General features: G+C 44.8%; 1 protein-coding gene across 15 annotated transcripts in view; it reads right to left on the bottom strand.

Annotated features, from left to right (window-relative positions):
* Positions 1 to 21,954, bottom strand: part of LOC119456428 (sex peptide receptor) — a 441,000-nt gene that overhangs the window by 154,909 nt on the left and 264,137 nt on the right. For 3 of the 15 annotated variants that reach the window (XM_049669835.1, XM_049669840.1, XM_049669838.1), the window contains exon 1: positions 19,313 to 19,818. The exons of 8 other annotated variants lie outside the window; for them this stretch is intronic. The gene's annotated coding sequence lies outside the window, so the exon portion shown is untranslated. Of the gene's footprint in view, positions 1 to 19,307; positions 19,820 to 21,954 lie in introns of those variants that run through there. 4 more of the 15 variants (XM_049669844.1, XM_049669845.1, XM_049669833.1 and 1 more) reach the window with 2 other exon arrangements.

Below are 21,954 nucleotides of genomic sequence, written 5' to 3'. Positions count from 1 at the left end.
TTGCCTAAACGGTACTCCGGCAACAAGCGTCAGTAAAGCTCTTGCTATATGCTCCTTTTTTTTTTCTAGTTTCAACGCTTTCAATTCTTCGAGGAGAAAGAGGTCCCAGAGACGAGATAAAATATACAAGTAGCAAAAGCATGCCACAGTGGTGAACAAAGAAATGCAGTCGAATCATCTCCTTCACGCAGCAACATTACAAAAATAATTGTTAAAAATAAAGTTCGAAAAGGGGAGTGTGGTAAATTATCGTTATAGCAATTATCGACCAGAGTAACCTACATACATACATATACAGTAACGCTGTCGAACCACTAACGTCCAACAAAAATCCGATAAAAAATTTGCGAGTGCTTGCGACAAAACAAAACAAGTAAAAAGAAGGGTAAGAAACACGGGAAAGTGTTGGGCACTGCCGCAATTTAACGTGCCGCCTGTCTACTTTCAATGACGCATGAGAATGGGTGGTGGTGGTGGTGGGCTGCAGTACCGAGAGAGGAGTTCATCACCGCTCAAAGGAGACGTACGCCGAGGAATGGAACGTAACACAAAACAGAACAAAACTGCGAAATACAACTCCAACCCGTGACCATTGAGTGTCCCGGTAATGGAATGCTGATAAAAGGACTTCACTCCACCGTCCGCAAGCAAGTCCCTGCCCGAAGACGAGGCAGCGTAATGAATGTGCCGTTCGAGGAAAGCGGGACAGCTGCAAGCTCGGTCCGTTTGCACATGGTCGGGTATTGGGGAAAAAAAAAAGAAAGTAGGGAGCTGGAAGAGCCAGCCCGTTGAATTGAACTAATTAGCTTTCGTTCTATTGTGCGGACTGTAGTGTCAGAAGAGCAAGCAACCACTTCGCTGAAATTCTCCCCGCAGCGTTCATCACGATTACTTCGTTCAAGCTTGCGCAAAAATGCGGAACAGCACCGCTTTGGCAGCAGTTCCGCACTCTGGGCATCTTTGCGTCTCTTTTTGAAAGAAGCTGTATTGCTTAAGCTTTTCAAGTTTCAAACACAGAAAGAGAAACCTGCTTTAAAGCAAGCAGCATTTGGCCACTTCTGCGAAAGCATGGATAATACGGAGAACTCGTGAGTCACTTGCTGATTGTACAGCAACGTTAGTAAGTTTGCATTTATTCATATCGTGTGAGAACTGCGGCAGAAACCTTAGTCTTGTGCATGCCTTAAGTTAGGTGAGGCCAATTTTATCGGCACACTAGTGCCTGTGAAGAACCGAAAACGTTCTTGTAATAATAATGCAACTTCGTCAGGCATGGCCAAGTATACATGGACACCGAGCACTGCATCCCGCATTGTTTTAATGCGTTTATCATTTTATTGCGATAGCAATTATATGGACACTTCAACCGGATTTCTGCCGTCGCCGTCGCCGTGAGGTTCCGTATAGATTCCAAGGGCGATAAAATCGTCGCCGCGCGCCGTATGCGCGAGCGAAAGAGCGCGGGGGACGCGCGCTATCACGGAGGGCGAACTCCCCCGCGCGCTATCACGGAGAGCGAACGCACGGTGGAAAGCAAACGCAACCGTCGCCCGAAAGGCTGTCGGGGTATGGGAGGGAGGGAGGGAGGGGGGCAGCTTTTTCTCTGCCAACAACTTCTCCTTTGCCCGGTGGTGCCGGTCGCCCGCACCGTCTCTTATCTCCACACGGCTCTGACCTTTGTATGCGCTATGCATTCGCCGCTCAGTTTCCTTTGAAGCGATAGACCGCGCGAACCTGCGCTTGCTGCCAGCGTTTTGACAGTCAATGGCTGCGGTCATTCAGTGTGATCTATTCATGTTTGCTTGTGCGCGCTGACACCACGATTGTTAATTCAGTTACTAAGCCAATGTGTATAAGTTTATGCAGCCGATAAAACTACTATCCCTACTCCGAATAGCTCTCTAGTAATTTGCTATCGCAATCGATGCTTCGCCTTTCGGGCGAAACTGCGACATTTTTTAGCTTGCTTCAGCCACTTTGTGTTTCTCTATCTGCTAGCTATGTTTACGTCGCTATTCAAGGGAAAAATCAAATCCGAATCACATGGGTTTCTCAAGGACTGGAGCCCTATGGGTAGCGCGATTCTCAGCGTTAGCCCGCACCGACGCCTGACCGGTGTGATCTTGGAGGTAACGCAAAATCGGAGCGGGACATCGCGCGTGTGACGCTAGGTGGCGCAGCGTGTCGAGAGGAAAGACTTACTCAAGCACCCATCAGATAATCTGAAACTAAAGGGGCAGCGGAATGCAGAAATAATGAAACATAGAACACTGTGGGGCCACAATAAGTATGAGGTGGTGCGTGGAATCTGGAAAGGAGTAATGGTGCTAGCGGTAACGTTCGCAAATGCCATTGCTTAAAATCGCATATTTTGTCGGGGTTGGAAGTTAACCAAATATCATTAGGCCGGTTGGCTTTGGGAGCCCACGGTAAAACCACAAATGAGGCAGTACAGGGTGACATAGGTTGGGCCTCTTTTGAGGTCAGAGAAGCACAGAGCAAAATTAGTTTTGAAGAAAGACTCGGCAACATGGATGAAAAAAAAATGGGCGGCTAAAGTGCACAAATATCTGTACCTGAAAAGCGCGGACACAGAATGGAGGAAGAGGTCAAGAACGTTGGCAGCCATGTACAGAATAATGGAAAGTGTAAATAGACAACCAGGAGTCATCAGAAATAAAGCGAGAGAAACAGAGACAGTGAATTGGGCGCAAAGAATGGAAACAAAAAGCACCATGGAGACTTACAAGAATGGGAAAAAAGAAATTAGAAGGGAGAATCTGTACGATACCACGAAGGGCAATGCCTTGCTATTTGAGGCTCGAGCCGGTTGCCTAAAGACAACAAGATACCGGAGGATATATTCGCGACTAGGTGAGCCATGTGTGTGCTGCAGAAACAATCCGGCGACGACTGAGTACATCCTCATGGAATGCGATGGGATTCACCCAGTGAGAACCGTGGGTAACGTACACCTGCCTGAAGCGCTTGGATTTAAAGTGGACAGAAGCATCAACCAGTCAGCAGTCGAGATAAGAGGCGTTCAGAGTACTGTTGGAGAAACAAGCAGGGAAGAGATTTATACGACCGGAACAGTTATAGTCATAGGTAGCGGTACAAGGTAGATTTCGAGGGAAAAAGTATTATAGAGATTTATACAAAAATGCTAGATAAAAAATATGTATAGCATGCCTATTTAAATCAAGCAGGCTAGGTGACAATTTGTCACCGCCCCGCTTCAAAGGGGGTCGGTTCGTGATTATAAGCCAACTGCAACAAAATTTGACTTTGGCGAAGCTTTAATAATTGAGTAGTGTATACTGCTGAGACAATCTCGCCTAAGCTGCAGGGCAGGTGATTGTCTAATTTTCTTATTAGCAGCCTTTTAGTAGCGCCTAAGCAGACGACGCATACACCTGGTGGATGGCGGCTATGACGTAAGTCCCAGCAAATCGGATCCCAGATTTTTAATCGTGACACCGGCCCGCCCGCCGGGGACACCACCTAATATCAGCGGTCATGCCGGGAAACTGCGCGTTCTAGGTCATACGTCAGTTCCGGCGAGTGGTAATGAGGACTTCTTTTTCAGTTTCGGTATCATAAGTGGTAACCTTTACCAGCTTTTCGTGACGCTTCCACTCGTATTTAAAGCGTAGAATTTTGCATGGATGTTTCTTTATGTATACCTATCCTAAACTAGGTTTTTTACGCGTCCAAATATGTGTTAGAGTTGGCTTTAAAGCAGTAACCGTAGCATTATCACGACGAACACGAGGAAGATGACGGGACGAAGTGTTTGTCCCGTCACCTTTCCTGTGTCCGTTGTGCTATCGCTTAGGTTACTGCTTTAAACAATAAAACTTTCTCTCTTTCGTTAACAATCGCGAAATTACTACGGCATATTAACAGGAGCTAAATGGTTATTGGGCTTTTATGTAGTGCGCAGTTTTTCGCATTTCGATTACTTGCATTACGATTGAGTCTGACGCTTCAGCTTCCCTTTTAGCCTGTCCGGAAGTAATCAGAATGATGAGAAAAGAATTCAGATAAGAACTAACACCACTGATTAGTCAGAAGTCTATCTATCTTGGAATCAACGCTAGTTCTGTATATAATAGCTACATTCGCTCAAGATTGCAACTGCCATAGCCTTTGTTCGTTTCATCGTCATTCAGTCCAGTTGGCTTCAGTTAAGAGTATTTTCTCACGTATAAAGCTTGTTTCGTTTGCCACAATCTAAAAACGCGCGGATTGCCTTTCGAAGCCGAGCAAACTTACAAGAAATCCGATGGGTGTCCTTCGCAATGCAATCAGTCATTAGGTATCCGAAGTAAATCATCCACTGGCGACTAACCCAACTCATTCCTTCACCAAACTGACAGCGTGCAACAACAACAACAACAACAACGACAGCGACAACAACAACAACAACAACAACAACAACAACAACAACAACAAATGATAAACGAAAGAAGCACTAAAACTTTTGTTGGCAGTGGTGAACAATCCGAGGCGTTCTGGTGTAGCCGCTGATTGAATGCTCTAGCCACCGAATTGCCCAATTTCTGCGCATGCCCGATTGGTGCAACATTCATTCTCTAAACGCACTCCGCAGAGCGCGCTGGACGCAGGCTAAGAGAACTGCGTCATGCAAAGCGCTGTCAGTGGCAAATAGGAAATACGTTAGCCTCAGTATAAACAGGTTCTGGTCTCAGCATTCAGAACACTGTGAAATGTGTTGCAAAAGACGAGTATGGAAGAAAGGGGAATGTGAAGAACGGCGCCGTCACCTGTGTCACCGCGTCGACGACGGAGCCGACGCTGACGTAAGCACAATGACAACAATCACGGTCGGGATGCGAGCCTGATCGTCAACGTCTCACACCTTTATGAACTTGTCTAGTAATGACGTCAATGAAGAGAGTGGGCTGCAGTCGAGACAGCTTTTCCCGACTATCCCGCAAGTCGCCTAAATCTATTGTCTCGGCCGTTTGACTACAGTTGTTTCTCGCGTGTTCAAATCCTTGTTTACACGTCATAACGCTCTGAAGGAAGTGAGATGCTGTGCAGGAGATGTTCATTGTAATGCGCCGGTCGCATTTTAGTAAAGAAAATATTTGGTTCTTACACTTAATTGTAATTACAGCAGATAAGGTGAATGAACTTGTTACCTTAAGTTGTGTACCATTGTCTAGAATGCCCATTGGGTGATATGTATGTTAATTTTAGGAGTCATGAGGGGGGTAGTGGCCGAATGCTGCACCAGGGAGCCCAATTCCTTTTCTGGTGAAGGCGCGACTTTGTTGAAGCTTAGTGGGCCTTCCTAATTTGGATGCACCTGGACTAGTATAGCCCCACTAGCTCTCGGTGATTTTTTTGCCGGTGTCAGGCGTGTCAGCCGGTGTCAGGCCTGAAAATGTAGTGGACTGGAGGAGGATTCGAACTTACGACCTTCACATTAGAAGCCGGGTGTTCTACCTCTGCTCCGCGCCACCAATATGATGATGTATGTATGCATGTATGTGTGTATGTATGTATGTATGCACAGAAACAAATAAATAAATAAGTAAATAAATTATTTTATTTGTTTATTAGATAATTGATAATTAATTATATATTTATTCCCTGTCTTGTCACCAGATAACGAGTGTACCAAGGCTTAGTTACAACTTTCCTCATATTCTCTCATACTGTCGTAGCTAAAAGCAACAGAACATATGTGCGTATATATTTTTTTTGCACCGTCATTTTCATTACTTTCAATGCTACACCACTATATTTTATGATGCTGCACATGATGATTTATACTACAGCCTTTGGCTTACTATGATGGGGTTCTGAATGTGAGCCAACCAGAAGGAATCACCACAACTAGAGCATTACCATTCCCAAGAAAGCGCGACAGAATAAATATGATAAACCTGGTCCCATTGTTGCTAAAAATTGTCGTCAATCTGAAGCTAATGAGTGACACATATCGGAAGAAGGCCTGCGTTAACTTTTCGGGAGACGGGTGGAACCTCACGAGGGACAGCGATTGGAGATTTTTCATTTTGTAGAATTCTAAATATATGTGAATCAGTTCAAAGTATAGCGACTCGTGAACATTGACAAAGTGCTTGCACCTTGCACTGATATTGTATTTTGGGTGATAAAAAACCATTGTGTGATCAGTCTCTCGCCTTCTCTGACACTGTTAAAGAACAACACTGCCCTTGTTATTGGTGACAATTGATATTAACATGTCCCTTGAAAGAATTGTTCTCACTTTCTACCTTTTTTTTTGTCCACTTTCAGTGGCTCAGAGAATAGGCTATTTATGTAGTTGATACCCATGACACTCATCAGATTATGCTCCCGTCTATACAAGGAGTTGGCACTTTTGTTAACCCACTTATTTGTCCACACGCTGATTACAATGGAAGCAAATAACGCTATGGTGTTGTTTCACAACGCTTAACTGCGTCCTTTTTGCAACAGTGAAGCCTGGTGAAAAATAAATTGCCGTAAGAAGCTTTTCACACAATTTGCTGGCAAGTATCTTCATTAGATGTGTCTACAGTTGCTTTAGCTGCCTACTTTGATTGCCTGTAGGGTATCAGTCCAACTTAGGCTTGCGCGTTGAACTTTGGAATGTTTCATACTGTTGAAGCTATATGCTTTGGTTTACAAAGTTAGCAAAAGAACGAATCAGCGCAACAAGAAAGAAAAATATCATGAAACTAATAAGAATCTCGAAACTGCAGTGATGCTTAACTCGGTAAATTTGAACAGCGTTAATGACATTCCGACTCCTCCATACATTTAAAGACTACTATTACGTGACCTTGAGAATCCTATGTGAGCGCTGTTCTCAATGTCAACGAAGTTTCCTCGTCATGCCGTTGTCTCCGTTGTCGTGGTGGGAACGGCTTCGCCGTTCTTCTGCACGTGCTGTACCACGCTCATAACAGCTGTTCGCATTAAGAAGGCCAGAATATTTATAGTTCTCGCTCCGCGGGATATGTTGGTGCCGCATTCCTTACGCTTAGCTTTTCCTGCCGTCGTGGCATACCGACCAACTCGTTGTTCCGCGCTTCTTTAACGAACTTTACCGTTTTCTACACTAAACTATTCTCTGCCAAACTTGGGAAACCTAAACAGGGCCAGCGTCTGTCTCGCAATTACAGAACGGAAGTTCATTTCCACAGTGCTTGTTGAAGTACCTGTCATTTTCTTTCATTTCGGCTCGTCGTAAGTGGGGCGGGTGCCTGAACAGTCTCTACACTAGAAGAGTATGCTCAACCGGTCATTAAGCGTTGATCGGAGCTCCCCTTATTTAATGCATTCGCGAAGGTCCATTTCGCGAAAATTGCCAGCGCACTTTGGCTTAGAAGAATGAAGCCGATAAGTCTTGCTCCAATAGGGGAAGCAATAAGGAGAGGGTCACTTTCAGTTTGATGTATCATTACCGCGGCACCGTTCGCGGTGTAAGCGGTCGTATCGAAGACTTTTCAGTCCGCGTTATGGAAAGAAATCAGTAGGAAAAGCAAAAGAGCCAAAGAAAGTTCATGCCGGATAGCTCACTTTGTGGGTAGAGTAATGAAAGAATGTGCGAGAGACGCGAGATTCTGCAGAGTAGAGCGTGAGTGCCGATGCTAGAGCTTTCTCATGATAATGTATTTTTCGTACGTTTCTGCTGGTACTAGTTCTTTCAACATTTTTATGTCACTCGAGGCTTATGTTTACTTTAGGGGGCCTTTATTTCAAAGGAAAAGAAACACCTTGGGAAGGGTTTGCCCAATAATTTGGTCGCAGCCGAGCCACCGCGTTAGGAACAAGCTTTCTGGAGATAAATGTGACAAAAAATGAGGCAAACAACCGGTGTATAACAGTGCTGTCTTTGTTGTTATTCTCTTTTATCACGAAGTCCGTTGCTGCGCACCAGGTGAAGTGTCCAGTTAAATATCTCGTTCTTCCTCTTTGCAGCACCGCGGCGCTAGTAGAGTGTCAGGTAAAATAACGCAGGGACACATTTTTTTTCTCTATTTCGACGCTACTAGCAGTACTTGGCTATTTAACGCACTTCAAAATCTAGCACTTGCAAAATTTCACAGTTCAGCCCATGACAAGCGTAACATAATAAGCAGGGAATGATCAGTACGAAACTGAGATAACTAGTAAACAGTTTTTGTCCTTGTTTCCCCCCCCCCTTTTTTTTTGCCCACATTGAATGTATTTTTCTTCAGCTGGCCTTCTTGTAAGTAATTTTCGCGGTAAATCTGAGTTGTGCTGGCTCTTGCTGGGCCGAGAGAGTCTATATTTGTCTTTTTAACCAGGTTCAGCAGTTATTTGTCTCAGATTGCATCTGTGTGCCCATTGAGATTAAGAACCGAATAAGTTGAAAATAAAACGATATAATGGTGTATTTCGATCCAATACACGGTTTATTTTTTGCGATGTCGACAGCCAGGACGTTGTATATATCTAAACTGACTAAAAAGCCTAAAATGGTCTCCAAAGTACGCTAACAGTGTAATGTGCAGTATTCTTCACATGTAAACATCAGCGTTTCTGCACTCCTTCTCACGGAAACCTTGTTGCGCATTCTTCGATTCGGCCCTGAAGAAAGATGCTGACTTTAATGAAAATCTGGACATTTCCGCCTGCCTCATCACATGGTGTGCTACTCCAGATACTGGGTGACAGTCATGGCAAACACAGTGACCGCACAAACACACAAACACCCACACCCACAGACACGCATATACAGGAGAAATCTATTCAGGATTTTCTATGGCCTCTAGACCTCATAAAAATCACCGGCGCTTTCGTAGGGCGCCACGCCTGGCCAATGCGTTGCCACGGTCCAAGGAATAACCCGGCAGGCATAAGCTTGAGTGGCGCGGCAATTGTAATGAAGTGTTTAGAGATTATTTTTCTGACAAGTAACGGCAGCAGTTACATAGAACATGTTGTAGAACAAGTTCGCAGGGACGTTGCGCACAGATCACGTAGGCAAATCTGTTCACGGAAAGTTACGCTGAATTCCGCCCAGAAATATCTTTTTTTGATTTGAACCAAATAAGGTCGTGAAAAAAATGCGTGGCCTAAATTTGTGTAACCTCTGCGTGTTTGCATCAGAATCTTTATTAATTCATTCTTCCCCTGGTGACGGAATGCCCAAACATGTGCTTACAGGTGTTTCCCTCTTTCCCCTTGGTTTTCTACATCTCCCCTTCCCATTATCTTCATATAGTTGAAGGTAGTGAACCGGATGCTGTTCTAGTAAACACCTCTATCTTCTTTTTTGTATTGTACTGCCGGCCATGAAACATAGTTCATTCATTCGTTCGTTCGTTCGTTCGTTCGTTTTTTTATTCATTCATTCGTTTTTATTCATTCATTCGTTGTTCATCGTTCGTAGCTTTTTTTCTGCCCTGTCTCGTTTGTTTTTCACCTTATTGACTGCGCAACATGTTTTTTCTCAACTTCTACGACAGTCGCACAAAGAGCTATCGGCATTCCATGCATTTTTCACACCTGACAGCTGAACTGGTCTAGTTTTTTAGACAAAAAATAAAGGGATCGCGAGACGGCCACACTCTGGTTCAACACGCCTTCACCGAGCATGGTGAGGAGGCACGAATTCTGTTGGTGTCTGGAAACGGTAAATGAAAGCGGTGGGAGGAACAGAAACATGGGTAAACGAGAAGCGGTGTGGGAGTGGAGAAGGGCCGATGTGGTTTTTCTGTATGACGTGAAAGGCGTCCATTTTCCTCGTACGACACGAAGGTGATGGGTCGCGATCACTCGAGGGGATGCAATCACGGAAGGCCTAAATTCGAACGCGTCAAATAGAGTTATGTCTGAGACTGTGTCTGAGACTGTGTCGGCATTCATCATGGCAGGCTAGATGCGATTTCTCTCTTCCCAGGTTCTGCAATATCGGCCCAGGAATTGGTGCTGCCACTCCTAGCATTGTGTAATTCTGTTTCGAATGGCTCCCGTGGCAGTGCAGCTCTTTGTGCGCTAACTGCGTGCTTGAGAACGTTAGCCACTAAATTGTCCCGAATTTGTTATGTATTATCAGGTTGTACTGATGAGGAAAACAGACAGGGACAAAACTGAGTCATGAATCTATCTCTTTATTGGGAGAACCTGTGCCTTGAAAAACAAGTAACCCTCAAAGCACAACGATAGCGGTTAGTAGAGTCATCGCTCGTCCAAATCTGATCTCATGGGTCTGGTCGCTATTTGTACACGTATCATGGTGCATTCCAGCTAAATCGCTCATGCTAGTTTAAATTTCAGAAGGCACAGCAGAATTCGGGCATCACGTGCGCAATGTTATTACGCAAGACTCTTTCGCTATAGAATCTGCGACATCACTCAAGAATTTTCGAAACCGGCCACGGTAGCTTAGTGGTAATGGTGTGGCGCTGCTGAGCTCGAGGTGACAGGTTCGATCACGTTCGGTACTCTGTGTTTGCTGACCGAGCCTTTTCATAGACAAGGCCTACCTTACTCAAAATTTATTTTTGCAACAGGTAATTTTCCACTAAATTTTACGCTTTGGGCGCTGCTTAAAACACCGTTTCATTTATTTTAGTTGGCCTACGAGAATTATTGCATTCAAGTAATGGACTTTGCCTTACTTTCATTTAATTTGTTTAGTATCCCAAGTCCCCCACTATGCGGCGTGCCTTAAAATCAGGAGATGGTTTTGGCATCTGAAACACCAGAACACTTTAGGAATTTTTGATAAAGGGATATTTATATTTTTATTTTCTTTTATATCTTTATTTCTATTTCATCTTGCACCGAGGGTCAAATCGATAACAATGAAAATCCGGGGAAAAGCGGTCACCGTCAGAAGCAAAACAGTGTGGGCGTCATAATATAATCCTCCCTAAATATATCCACATATACATTCATAATAAACCCGGAATTACCTGCGATCGCAACTATTCATCATTGCGTCAACTTAACCAAAAAAGTTTCCTCGGTCACAATATTTCCGAAATGTGAGCTGCGCATTCTCTAGTCAAGTTATTCTTGCAACATTAAGTAACCGTTGTGACACTTCTATGTGTCTTCACATTCAGAGTACTAGAACACAGTGCATGCCATTAACAATATGATATTTTTTGTAAGAATCCTATACAGTCTTATGGATCTTTTGACGCAATATCTGACGCAATATCTTCTAAGGGAGCTTTTCAAGTGCGCCGGCCTTAGTTACCTAGTCATTCTATGCACCGTCTTGCCTGCATGCGGTGTTCACTCTTTTTTCCCCCTTTCTTTTCCCCCGTTCCTCTACACTCAGTGTAGGAATGCAAACAGGACGCTCGTCTGGTTGACCTCCCTACCTTTCCTCTCCTCGCGTTCTCTCTCTCTCTTCAAGTGAGGTTGGAACTGTTTGGGCCTTGCCACAGTGCGCTGACAAAATACAAGTAATACAAAATAATCTCCGATCAAATTATTACACTCGAGTTTTCAAGCTGGGCTTTCGTTAATGATTACATTTCAAAGCGTTTGTTTTTCTTAGTGCGTTTGTGATAACTTCAAATAACGGAAAATGTTTAGGATGCCAATAAATGACAGAAACGTCGGTCGTGCCAACACTTGTGCGCCTCACAAGTGAACGTGAGATCTGCCACTGGTTAAATGCTGTGGTTAACGTATCTTGATTCTACAGCTGTGGCAGTGTTTTATTCGCTTTTGTTAATGCGTACAATTAAAGGTGACAACATCTCCTAAGTACCATACAATAAAAGGTGCGTACGACAGCATTCTGCACCTTCTTATTCCAAGCCAGCTATCTACTAGAATTGGTCTTAGCTGACCTAGAAACGAAGGCAGTTTCTATGGAATAACAACAATTTCTGTAAACCAAGCAATGTCATCAAAGTACTTGACTTTCAAGCAAGACCATATTTTTCCTTCTGAATTACACGTCAGCATGCCATTTGTCGTCTATCAATGCACTTTCGCTTGTGTACGTCAGCGTAAAGTTGAGACATTAAACGCACAAAACGTGTCCATTTTCGAACGACGTTGATATAGTGTGTCACCCCATCGACGCATTGATATTTAATTAGTAAACTATGACACAATGACAATATTTAATATTACATGGTTTTTTTTTATTTCACCTAGAAGGACCTGGAATAACATACATTAAAAATTCCAGAACATGAGCCAACCGTAACCGTAGAAGCTAATTTGCATTAGCCTTGCGGCTTAGGTCATTGGAGCTTAGAGACAGGTGTTGACATTGCTGTCACTGGCAAAAAAGTACTCTCTCGTGTTTAATTGCCCTTCGTGGTGCCTAACATCATAAAATGATGACTCTCACTTCTCGCCTTATTCTCTTGTCGCTCTAAGTCGTAAGACATTGAAAATGAGGCGCATTCCGAAGAATGCACGTCGCGGAGCAGATATTTCGCTTTCGCGTTCCCCAGGCGCCATCGTCGATCACGCTATTAAAATCTCGGCAGAAACAAAAAAACAAAAGACGCGTGTTTTGTTCTTTTCAGCTTCGTGCCTGAAAACCGCGCCGCATGGCGAAGAAGAGCGCTGTCGAAATGTCGCAGCGTAGGCGGCGCGTCTTAAGGCCAGACGACAGCTGCGTAGATCGCAGCAGTCAACCGGCGGCGCGACAGATTCTCCGGCAGCTCTGCTGCTATGCGCTTCGCACTCACAGTTTCACAAGCGACCGATAGAGACTGCAGCACGGCGACAAGAGGAAGAGAGAAGTTCTCGGCGGTCTTTTTCGCCTCGCTCGAAACTATCTTGAAAATAACAAAAATGTCATGCGTCACTGGAAGTTTAAGAGTGCCAAGCGCATATCGGCGACTTATATTTACCGCAACGTACGAGGATATAAGCATTTGGAGCTCGTTAAGGGGGCAATAATTTTTTTTTTCTCACAAGCGGCAATATGCCATGCAATCTTCGAACGGCCGTTTCACAAGGCGCTGGTGGCTCTACAGAAAGCTGCCAGAAACTCACCTATCACTCAAGCTGTAATTTTCAAAAGATGACCCCTTTTAACTGGTATAGTTTGCTTCTCCTCGCCGTCTTCCGCTTTCTGTACAGTCACTACAGTGCTCAGAAGCTTCTAGTTGAATATGTCATATACTGTATAACAGTTCACGCGAGCTTTAAATTTAGAATGTAGTTTAACAGTCACTGAACTAAAAAGTTCACGTTTGCATCGCGTACTGAGTAAAAAATAGAAATAGCTACACCACAGAAAGCCGGTGACTTCAGGGACAATGGTATTTATTGCCCATATACCACTACCTACAGAAGAAATTCAGTGTTACGTGCACTGCTCCACGTGAACTGCAAATTATAGGTCAAACAGGATTTCTCTTATGCACACCTGGTTTCTAACAAAGTTTAAGATGTGACACTCCTTTAATTTTAGTTTTGCAGTGTGGCTTTGAGCTTCCTACCTCCTGTCATTTCATTTTATATCATCACTATACCTTTGCTCCAACGTGTGAGCCGTGTAAAAACTAGGAGACTAACTTCCTGCCATGTATTTATTGTGGTACGCTAACTCGGTCTAACTGAAGAGGGTCTAACTAAAGGTGTTGTAAGCAGTACGGCTCCGGCTATTTCATTTCACTTTTATGCAAAACAGTTACTTGCTTTAAAAATAAATTGATAGGCAACCTGACGTTTTTAGATTAATACACCACAACCACTATTATTGGTGTCACAAAAAACCAACACATTTATTGAATTAAAAAAGAAAAAAAGAAAACATGAAACTGAAGGAAAAGCAGTGGTTCAAGCTGTGGCATACCGACCGTGTGAGGAAAACACTCGTCGCGAGACAGCTACGTTGAAATAAACACAAGGTGGCTAAAACACAGCATTCCGCATCTCTGCCGGAAAAATAAAGGGCATCACAGAGAAAAGCCACACTCTAAAAGAGTCAATTACACAATGGCGAAGGAGGGAAAACAGCACTTTGGTAGGGTAATGCAACTGTTTTGCCCAAATACACGTACTCAAAGAAAACGCAACTTCGTTCGTGCGCATTGACTAACAAATAAATTTAAATTAGAACTTTTCTTAGTATTTCTTACGCGGATGACTTTGGTGCCCCGTAAAATGAGATAAATATAATTCGGTCCCACATTCATAGGTCATTCGCGGAAAAACAGAACCTAGTATTGTTTGATTTCATTCGCATCGAAAATGACGTGCCATGCATTTGCGCGTGTCTCTGCATCTGACGTCAGCGTCGGAGTCATTTCTACGTGCTGATACGGCGCCGTTGTGCCATTGCGTTTAGATGTTATTTGCCGAGCAAAGCGCTGAGACGCGGCCTCGAATGTCCTTTTTGTTCATCTAACTTTAGCTTGTCTGTGTGGGAACAATCACCAAGGTGCAGCGATAAGTAAACATGTCTGGTGTTTTCATACACATGGCGCGGAACTTCTCGCAAGTGTTGCATCTAAAGGAAAGCAAGAGCGCGCAGACATTTTTGTTTACATTACGAAAACTATCAAACGAAAAAAAGAAAAAAATTGGCAGTCCTTACAGTAGTTGACGTTTACGTAACGCGAATGTTCACGATTTGTAGAGAATGGTTGTATGAATTAACGCAAATGTTATGTAACGAACGCTTATGTAGAGATAATTTGCTTTAGTCGTTATATCTATAATTAGTAAGACAAAATGTTTGTATTGACAAGATATAACATTGAAAGTAACTAAAATCCAGTGGAACATACCCAGTGGACATACCCAGTCGTCCCTGTGGTACGTAATTTTAAACAGTATTATAGCCGGGATCGCTCCACTTAAACCGCAGGATACCCTGCCTGCACACCAACCCGCTTGCTAAAACGTGATTGACACAAGGAGAACAATGTTTCGCATTATCACGTACCTATAATACCTCTTCGTCTGTACAAAAGTACACTATCGAACACGGCCACCTAATAAAAGTCAGCATGTATTTGCCGTCGTCAAACCAAACTATGGAGACTGCTATAAAGAAATTCTCAGTAGCCCATTGTTCCACTGAAGTAATGGTGGCCATTTTCAGTTCATCTTTCTCATTTGATTTGTTGACAGCGGAGGACTTCCGTCAGCGTACAGAGTATGGGAAAGTTATACTAATCTAAATACATGTCTGGATGGTACACTTTATAAGGGTCAATTACCCTTGCCAAACTGATGCTGAACAGGGACAGCTAGCCGTTTAGAAGTTTGTCACATCGCATAGGGCGTGAATTTATAAGGTGCCCAGTTTGCATGTTCTTTTTTTATAGTCTAAGTACTATAGGACGTTTGGAACTTAACGCCTCGATCCTATTATGCGGAGAGCTCCGTTATTGTAACCCGATAGAGTGCAAGAACCACTTTGTCTCGTTTATAATTGTTCGTGCCGAATTGTCCTGTGCTGAATGGCGTCTATGCACAATAAAGGACACACAGAAAGCGTGTGGATGCCCTCGAGCACTTGGTGTTTCTACACTCGCTTCATCCTTGCCCTTTTCTGCGTTTGAAATATTTATATCTGCCTTATAAACAAGTTTGAATCTCTATGTTCGTCGATGTCCTCTGCTACATCGTTTCTCCTTAGCGCCGGCTTTTGCCTGCCCAGGCGTATTCATCCCTTCCTGAGCACCGCTTCTGTCAATGCCTCCGTAACAATTCAAGTAGATTGGTTCTTGCGCAGAAGATACTTCGTCCAGCAGTTCTTTTACATAATCAGTAAAAAAAAAAACGTTCCTTCTACCTTAGCGACATGACCCACGCGTGATGTAGAAAAGTATTCTATAGACAGACTGCGCAAAAGAAGGATGAATAGCCACATGTGCATTTTTAATGACCTTTACCACTCAACGCAAAAAGGTATACATCTATACGTTTGTCCTGCTTTCAGTATATCAGTATTCAGTATGTTAGCAGGTTGACACGTCAACCTGCTAACACACGACGCTGTCTCAAACTCCTCCACAGACTATCAGTAGTGCATTACATTTCTTTTCAGTTGTGCACCCCCGCCGCTAACACACTCTCGCTCGTTACCTCACCCACCCGCTTTACCTTCTCTCCCCTTTAGAAGAACCCTAGCTATATATACCGTGCCGAGGAGAGCATATGTTGCCTTGAAGAAGACAAGTCCACTTGTCGAAATGTTGGCTCCTGCTCACACCTTGTTCTCGTGTTACTCATCGTCTTGAATCGCCATCTCCCGCATTCCCCTTGTTTTCCCTGGATTTCAGTATATTTGTATTTCGATATGTCGCTGTGCAAATTATGAGTTGTACGACTGCCCATGTAGATAAGGCTAGTCGGGCAGCAAGGAAGTCCCCACTCTTACTTGATGAGTGCACATCACGTGACTCACAATGTCTCACTATTGCGATCCAGTGTGTTGACGTCAGGCATTTCTCACGAGCCTATAGGGTCGCTTCACTAGCATGAATGGAATTGTTTCCTGTGCCTCGGAACTTTAAATTCTGAAATAATATTTTATTGCTACTGCTACGCCACTGATGATTCACTTCTTTCCCGCCTTTCTATTTATTCGTTGCTTTTCCATAGCTGGGGAGTTGGGTCGCGTCTTCTCTCATATTTATGTCGACAAAACAAGGCGACAACGCATTCACTCGCGCTTTAAATGGAAAGGTACAAGTGCGCACGAAAACTAAATGGCTGGTGGAATTGTCCTAGCATTAACCGCACATCGTCCATGTGCCCACGGAATGTCATAGTTCACGATACAAAAAGAAGCGAGGACACATATCTCTAATCTGGGAGGAAAATGGAGGCTAGATCCCTTGTATAAAGCAGAAAAACACGAACACCTGCGTGTCGATAAAAAAACAATAAATAAAGAAGAGAAACATCTACAAGCCCAAAATCGCAGTGTAAGATAGATCGATATAGAAATAGAGAGACAGGAAGGTTTTCTAAACTCTGTTCAGTTCGTTAGTGGGGAGTGGGGGAGAAAGAAAGAGAAGACAATACCTGTGCTACTTTCAGCCTAACAATGCACTAAACAATCCCCACCGTCATGTTTTCTTGGACAGCCTAGGTAGCTGCAGCATAGTGTATCTTTCTTACAACCATTTTATTGCGATAGCAATTATATGGACACTCCAAGCGGGTTTCTGCCGTCGCCGTCGCCGTGAGGTTCCGTATGAAGTCCAACGGCGATGAAATGGTCGCCGCACACCGTATGCTGTATGTGCCAGTGAAAGCATGACAGGGACGCGCTTTCACGGGGAGCGAACGCACGGCAGAGAGCAAACGCGACTTCTTCCATCTCGCGAAAGGCCGTGGAGGGACGGGAGGGACGGGAGGGACGGGAGGGACGGGAGGGACGGGAGGGACGGGAGGGACGGGAGGGACGGGAGGGACGGGAGGGACGGGAGGGACGGGAGGGACGGGAGGGACGGGAGGGACGGGAGGGACGGGAGGGACGGGAGGGGAGGCGACGTTTAGCTGCGGCACCAAATGCGTATTTATATAAAAAAATATCGCAGCTTCACACGAAAGGCGAAGCATCAATTGTGATAGCAAATTAGTGGAGAGCTATACGGAGTAAGGTTAGTAGTTCTATCAGCTGTATAAACTTGGACATGCAGCAGCGCCAGCAACGCGCAGAACTGTTGTCGACGCCGTCGGTGTTTTGCCCGCGTTCGCACCGAACGCGCGCGGCGTTGGTGACTGTTGCCGGTGCCTCTGGGGGTGGCTCGGAGGTTTTCGACGAGATCATAACGGGACACTCGTCAGAGCAGCGTCCCACTTGTCCTTCAAAGTTTCATTTCATCTCAACCTGGGCTCACATGAAAGTTATTTTTTAGTTTCTTCTCCTTCTTCTAGTGATTTGTGCCTGCGATTTGTGCTTACATTTGTGCTTGCTTCTATTTCTGCTTGATGTGTGCTTGCAGATCGATTTGTGCGATTTGTCCTAGCGATTTATGTTTTTTGTTTGCATTTGTTGATTGTAAACAAGATCTCATAGTTACTCTGTGGATAATTCCAAATGACATGTCACCAATCTGCATTATGTCATGTATTTGTATTTGTTGTATTTGAATGTTAATAATTCGCCCCCCCCCCCCTACACTAATGCCCCATAAGGGCGCTGTAGGTATTGTAAATAAATAAATAAATAAACGCGATTGACTGTATCCTATATCAAAATTTAATTACTCCGCAATTACAAGGACTCCTTAGAAGGTGAATAAAGGATCGTCCTATACCGGCTTGATAATTTCGTACAAAGTCTGCAGCAGCTTGGAGTCAAATTATACAAATTTTACAGTTTTATTGACACAAATATAAATAATCAAATTTCGGGGTATTGCATGCTAAAAGAAGTCCTGATAATGTGGCACGCCGTAGGGGGGGGGGGGGGGGGGGGGTCGGAATAGGATGGACCACCTTGGGTTTTCTTATGTGCACCCAATGCATGGTATGTAACTGTTTTTGTATACCGCCCCCCTCGGTATGCGGAACCGCGGCCCGGATCCAAGCACACGCCCTGGGGCTTAGCAGCGGAGCGCCAAGAGAGAGAGATAAATGAGGTGTGAAAGGCAGGGAGGTTAACCGGAAGATATATATCCGCAAGATAATATCCGCAACGCCAAAGCCACTATGCTACTACTGCGGGTGGTGGGTATTTTGTCACCGGTGCGTATTCTCACTGTTTACTTTTGGGGCTAGTGCACATTTAGTGCCCGGTTGCTCTGAGATCCAAAACCTGAAAATCCTCTACTCTCTCGTAGCTATAGTGATGTGAATATTTTCGTCGCTCCGTCGCGATGTACAGAAAAAGAGAGAGAGAGAAGAAAATGCATGGAACAAACCCATGGTCGCACCCGGTTGGCTACCCTACACGTGGCGAAGGAAAGGAAAGGCAAGGCGGAAGAATGAGATGAAGTGCGCCCACAGCCGCAGATGAATGTACAGTATGGTGTAGGGGGATCGTGTCTGCGGGATTTTGCCAACTTTAAGGTTCACAGGTTAAAACGTACGTATATACTATAAATATATTAGAGAGGCACAACACCTGGAATTCAGGGATTTGTGTATTTTACACCTTTTTATAGGGCCTCTATATATTGTTGAGCTGTTGGTTAAAGTATTAAAGAGCTTTGTGGAATGCAAGACATGTTGGCTGTGGATTCCCTCGTAAAGACGTCTGATATCGCTGAGATGCGTCGTAGGACTCAATAGAAATTCCAACGGTCAGAATTTCAGAAGAGCGCATCTCGCGACTTCAGGTAGGATAAGATTGACAGTGTCTACCCGTCCGTCAAAATAAAAACAGACGCTACATTACCTTCTCAAATAAGATCCCAGCCGTGTTGTAAGCGTAGAGATTCTTCAATGCTGTGTACAGCTCAGTATTCGCACCGCCAAGCACAGGCACGCAATCACGCACGCACAAACACGGGTGCAATCAAAAACCGCTCTGTCCTCCCCGTCTCCGCACGAAGACATCCAGGGCCAAAACGACAGGCCTAGAATCACAGGCGCGATCTCCAGCACTTCTGGCTGCACCGCGCGCACACTTGATGCCTTCCCCCGAAGCGGAGACGCAGAACAAAACGCCCAAGAAGAGGCCTCTTGCCGTCGCTTGCTTAGCGTATACCACCATGAACCAGCTAGACGGTTTGCGACGGGCACTGCGGTTCTTTTGTCGGCACAACGACGAACGCGGATCCCTATTAGAAAAAAAATGCGCGCTCACTGCTTCAGAAATGAGTCGTGTTGGCTCGACGACGTCTGTCCTCAGAGTACCGCGACCGCGTGAAAGAACAAGTGCACTCGCAAGACAGAGGCACGCAGCTGAGTTTCAGCCGCCCGTCGAATGAATAAACGAAGAGCAAAAGAAGGCGACAGCCAACCGCTGAGATTTGCAAACACCGCGTGGCTTCTGCGCTCTTTGCGAACGACACTCCTCTCGGCCGCCCCTGCTCCACATCGCCTCTCCCTCCTCTTCTTCTTTCGACGTTGTCATTCGCAGCTGCGTCGGTAAATCTTTCAGAAATTTAGATCCTTCTCCTTGTACTGCCGCCTTCCCTCGATTTGGTATCCTGGCTTTCGTGTTTTTGCACTCTCGCTTCTCATGGCTGTCTTTGTTTTTACACCCGCCGCTTTCGTCTGTTTTGATTGTTAATAGCGGGATCGACGAGCACACATCGCGACGCTGTCGATGACGTACACTGGCCGCTTTAGCTTCCTGTGCGGCAAGCTTTTCAGACGTTCGTTATTTAAAGCTGCAGCCACCATGATTGCGGGCTCTATTTGACGGACGAACACGTCGCTGTATGGGGTAGGGTGCAATTCCCTGTGCCTTGAAACACGTGTTCTTTCTTTGCTACTATTTTTATGTGTTGGGCTAATTTCGATGGAAATACCATCACGTGTCTTCGTATCAGATGAACAATGGCATTGCTTGAGCACTTGGAGCTCGGTAGTTTTCACTTCGGCCTTCGCTTGAGAAAAGGGGCTCCTTTCTGCCAGTATAATGGAAGTAGTCGTGCGGCGTATTAGACTTGAGGTTTTTGGTTCAGAGAAGTGTGTTATTGAACGCAAATGTGGAACATCATAGAAAATGGCAAAGCATATAATTGCCGTCAGATAGCGCGATATTGACAAAACACATCAATGAAGACGCACACGAAAAAAAAAAAGAGAGACACATACACCGACAGAGCATTCTGTATGTGTATGTGCCTGGTATTTTGAGTGGTGTGGTTATTGCGCTGTCTGTCAGCAAGTATTGAGCGCGATCAATTTTCGTACACTGCCGCTAATGCCAACTAGCCCTTACCGCACAATATGAATATTCTTTGTGCGTGTGTGTGTGTGTGTGTGTGTCGGGGGGGGGGGGGGGGGGTTCCGTGGCGCTGATCTGATGGCTAAGACGTCGTGCTACTGATCAGGAAATCGCAGGTTCTATTCCTCGTCACCACAGCCGTACTACAATCTGGGCGGAGTGCAACAGTGCTCCTGCCCCCCTCCTTTGGTGAATGTTAAGGAATGCCAGATGGCAAAAATAAAACCACATCCCTCTACTACACATGGCGTGTCGTGTAGCCTCTTCGATGGTTCGGGGCGCTAACTCTCGTCACACTTTCAACCAGTTCATCACAGGAACGTGCTGATCATATACCGCTCTATAAACACACCATGCAGTCGAGCTGGCTCAGCTAGATTCGACCTTCACTGGGCTCAACCGGCTAGCGCTTACTTGAGCACGACAGGCAAACCTCAGCCCGACAAGCCGACTCGACCCACTTTTGTCAGGTTCTTGTAAACTCGCTGATAGACTTCCACGGGAAGCAATGCACATGGAGGCTGCGCGCAGTCGATATTGTTTGCATGTGTTTGTTTTTCACTATCGTCGGCTCATCACTTATGTGTTCCTCGGTATTATGTGCAGAATAAAAGAGTGATACGATTGAGTCATTGTTTTTCATGGAATAAAAGCAACTTTCAGTATAAGAAAAACGAATGATGGCATGGCAACGTCGGCGGCAGCTGCAGTTAACTGACGACTGACGACGCGCCACGAATGTGAAAAGCGCAATTTTCAAGATTCTTCTTGAAGTAGCTAGTTCACTCACTTGCAGCCTCGTCGTCAAAGTAGCGCATGGAACTCTTCTTCGAGTTGATGAAATCATATAAACTAAACCGACAATGAGGGCAGAGATGTTATGGGAGCAATTAATTGCTATTTTTAATTGTAAAGCAGAAAAAAGTCAGTAAAAGCAAACTGAAAGTGGATGAAAAGACAACTTGTCGCAGGTGGCTTGCCCTTCTTGCAGTGCAGATGAGTTTAGGAACCACGTTGTGTCAATACCACAAGGCTACATTTTCTGCTTACAGCCGTCGCAGGGCCATTGGACTTAGCTATCGCAAAGACTCTAAGTAGCTTTTAGCAATCGCAAATAGGATATAATTTTTAGGGACGTA

Source organism: Dermacentor silvarum, chromosome 6 (genome assembly GCF_013339745.2).
Source record: "Dermacentor silvarum isolate Dsil-2018 chromosome 6, BIME_Dsil_1.4, whole genome shotgun sequence".
NCBI classification, from domain to species: Eukaryota; Metazoa; Arthropoda; class Arachnida; order Ixodida; family Ixodidae; genus Dermacentor; species Dermacentor silvarum.
Note: the sequence above shows the minus strand (reverse complement) of the source record. Positions and strands in the feature narration are given on the sequence as shown.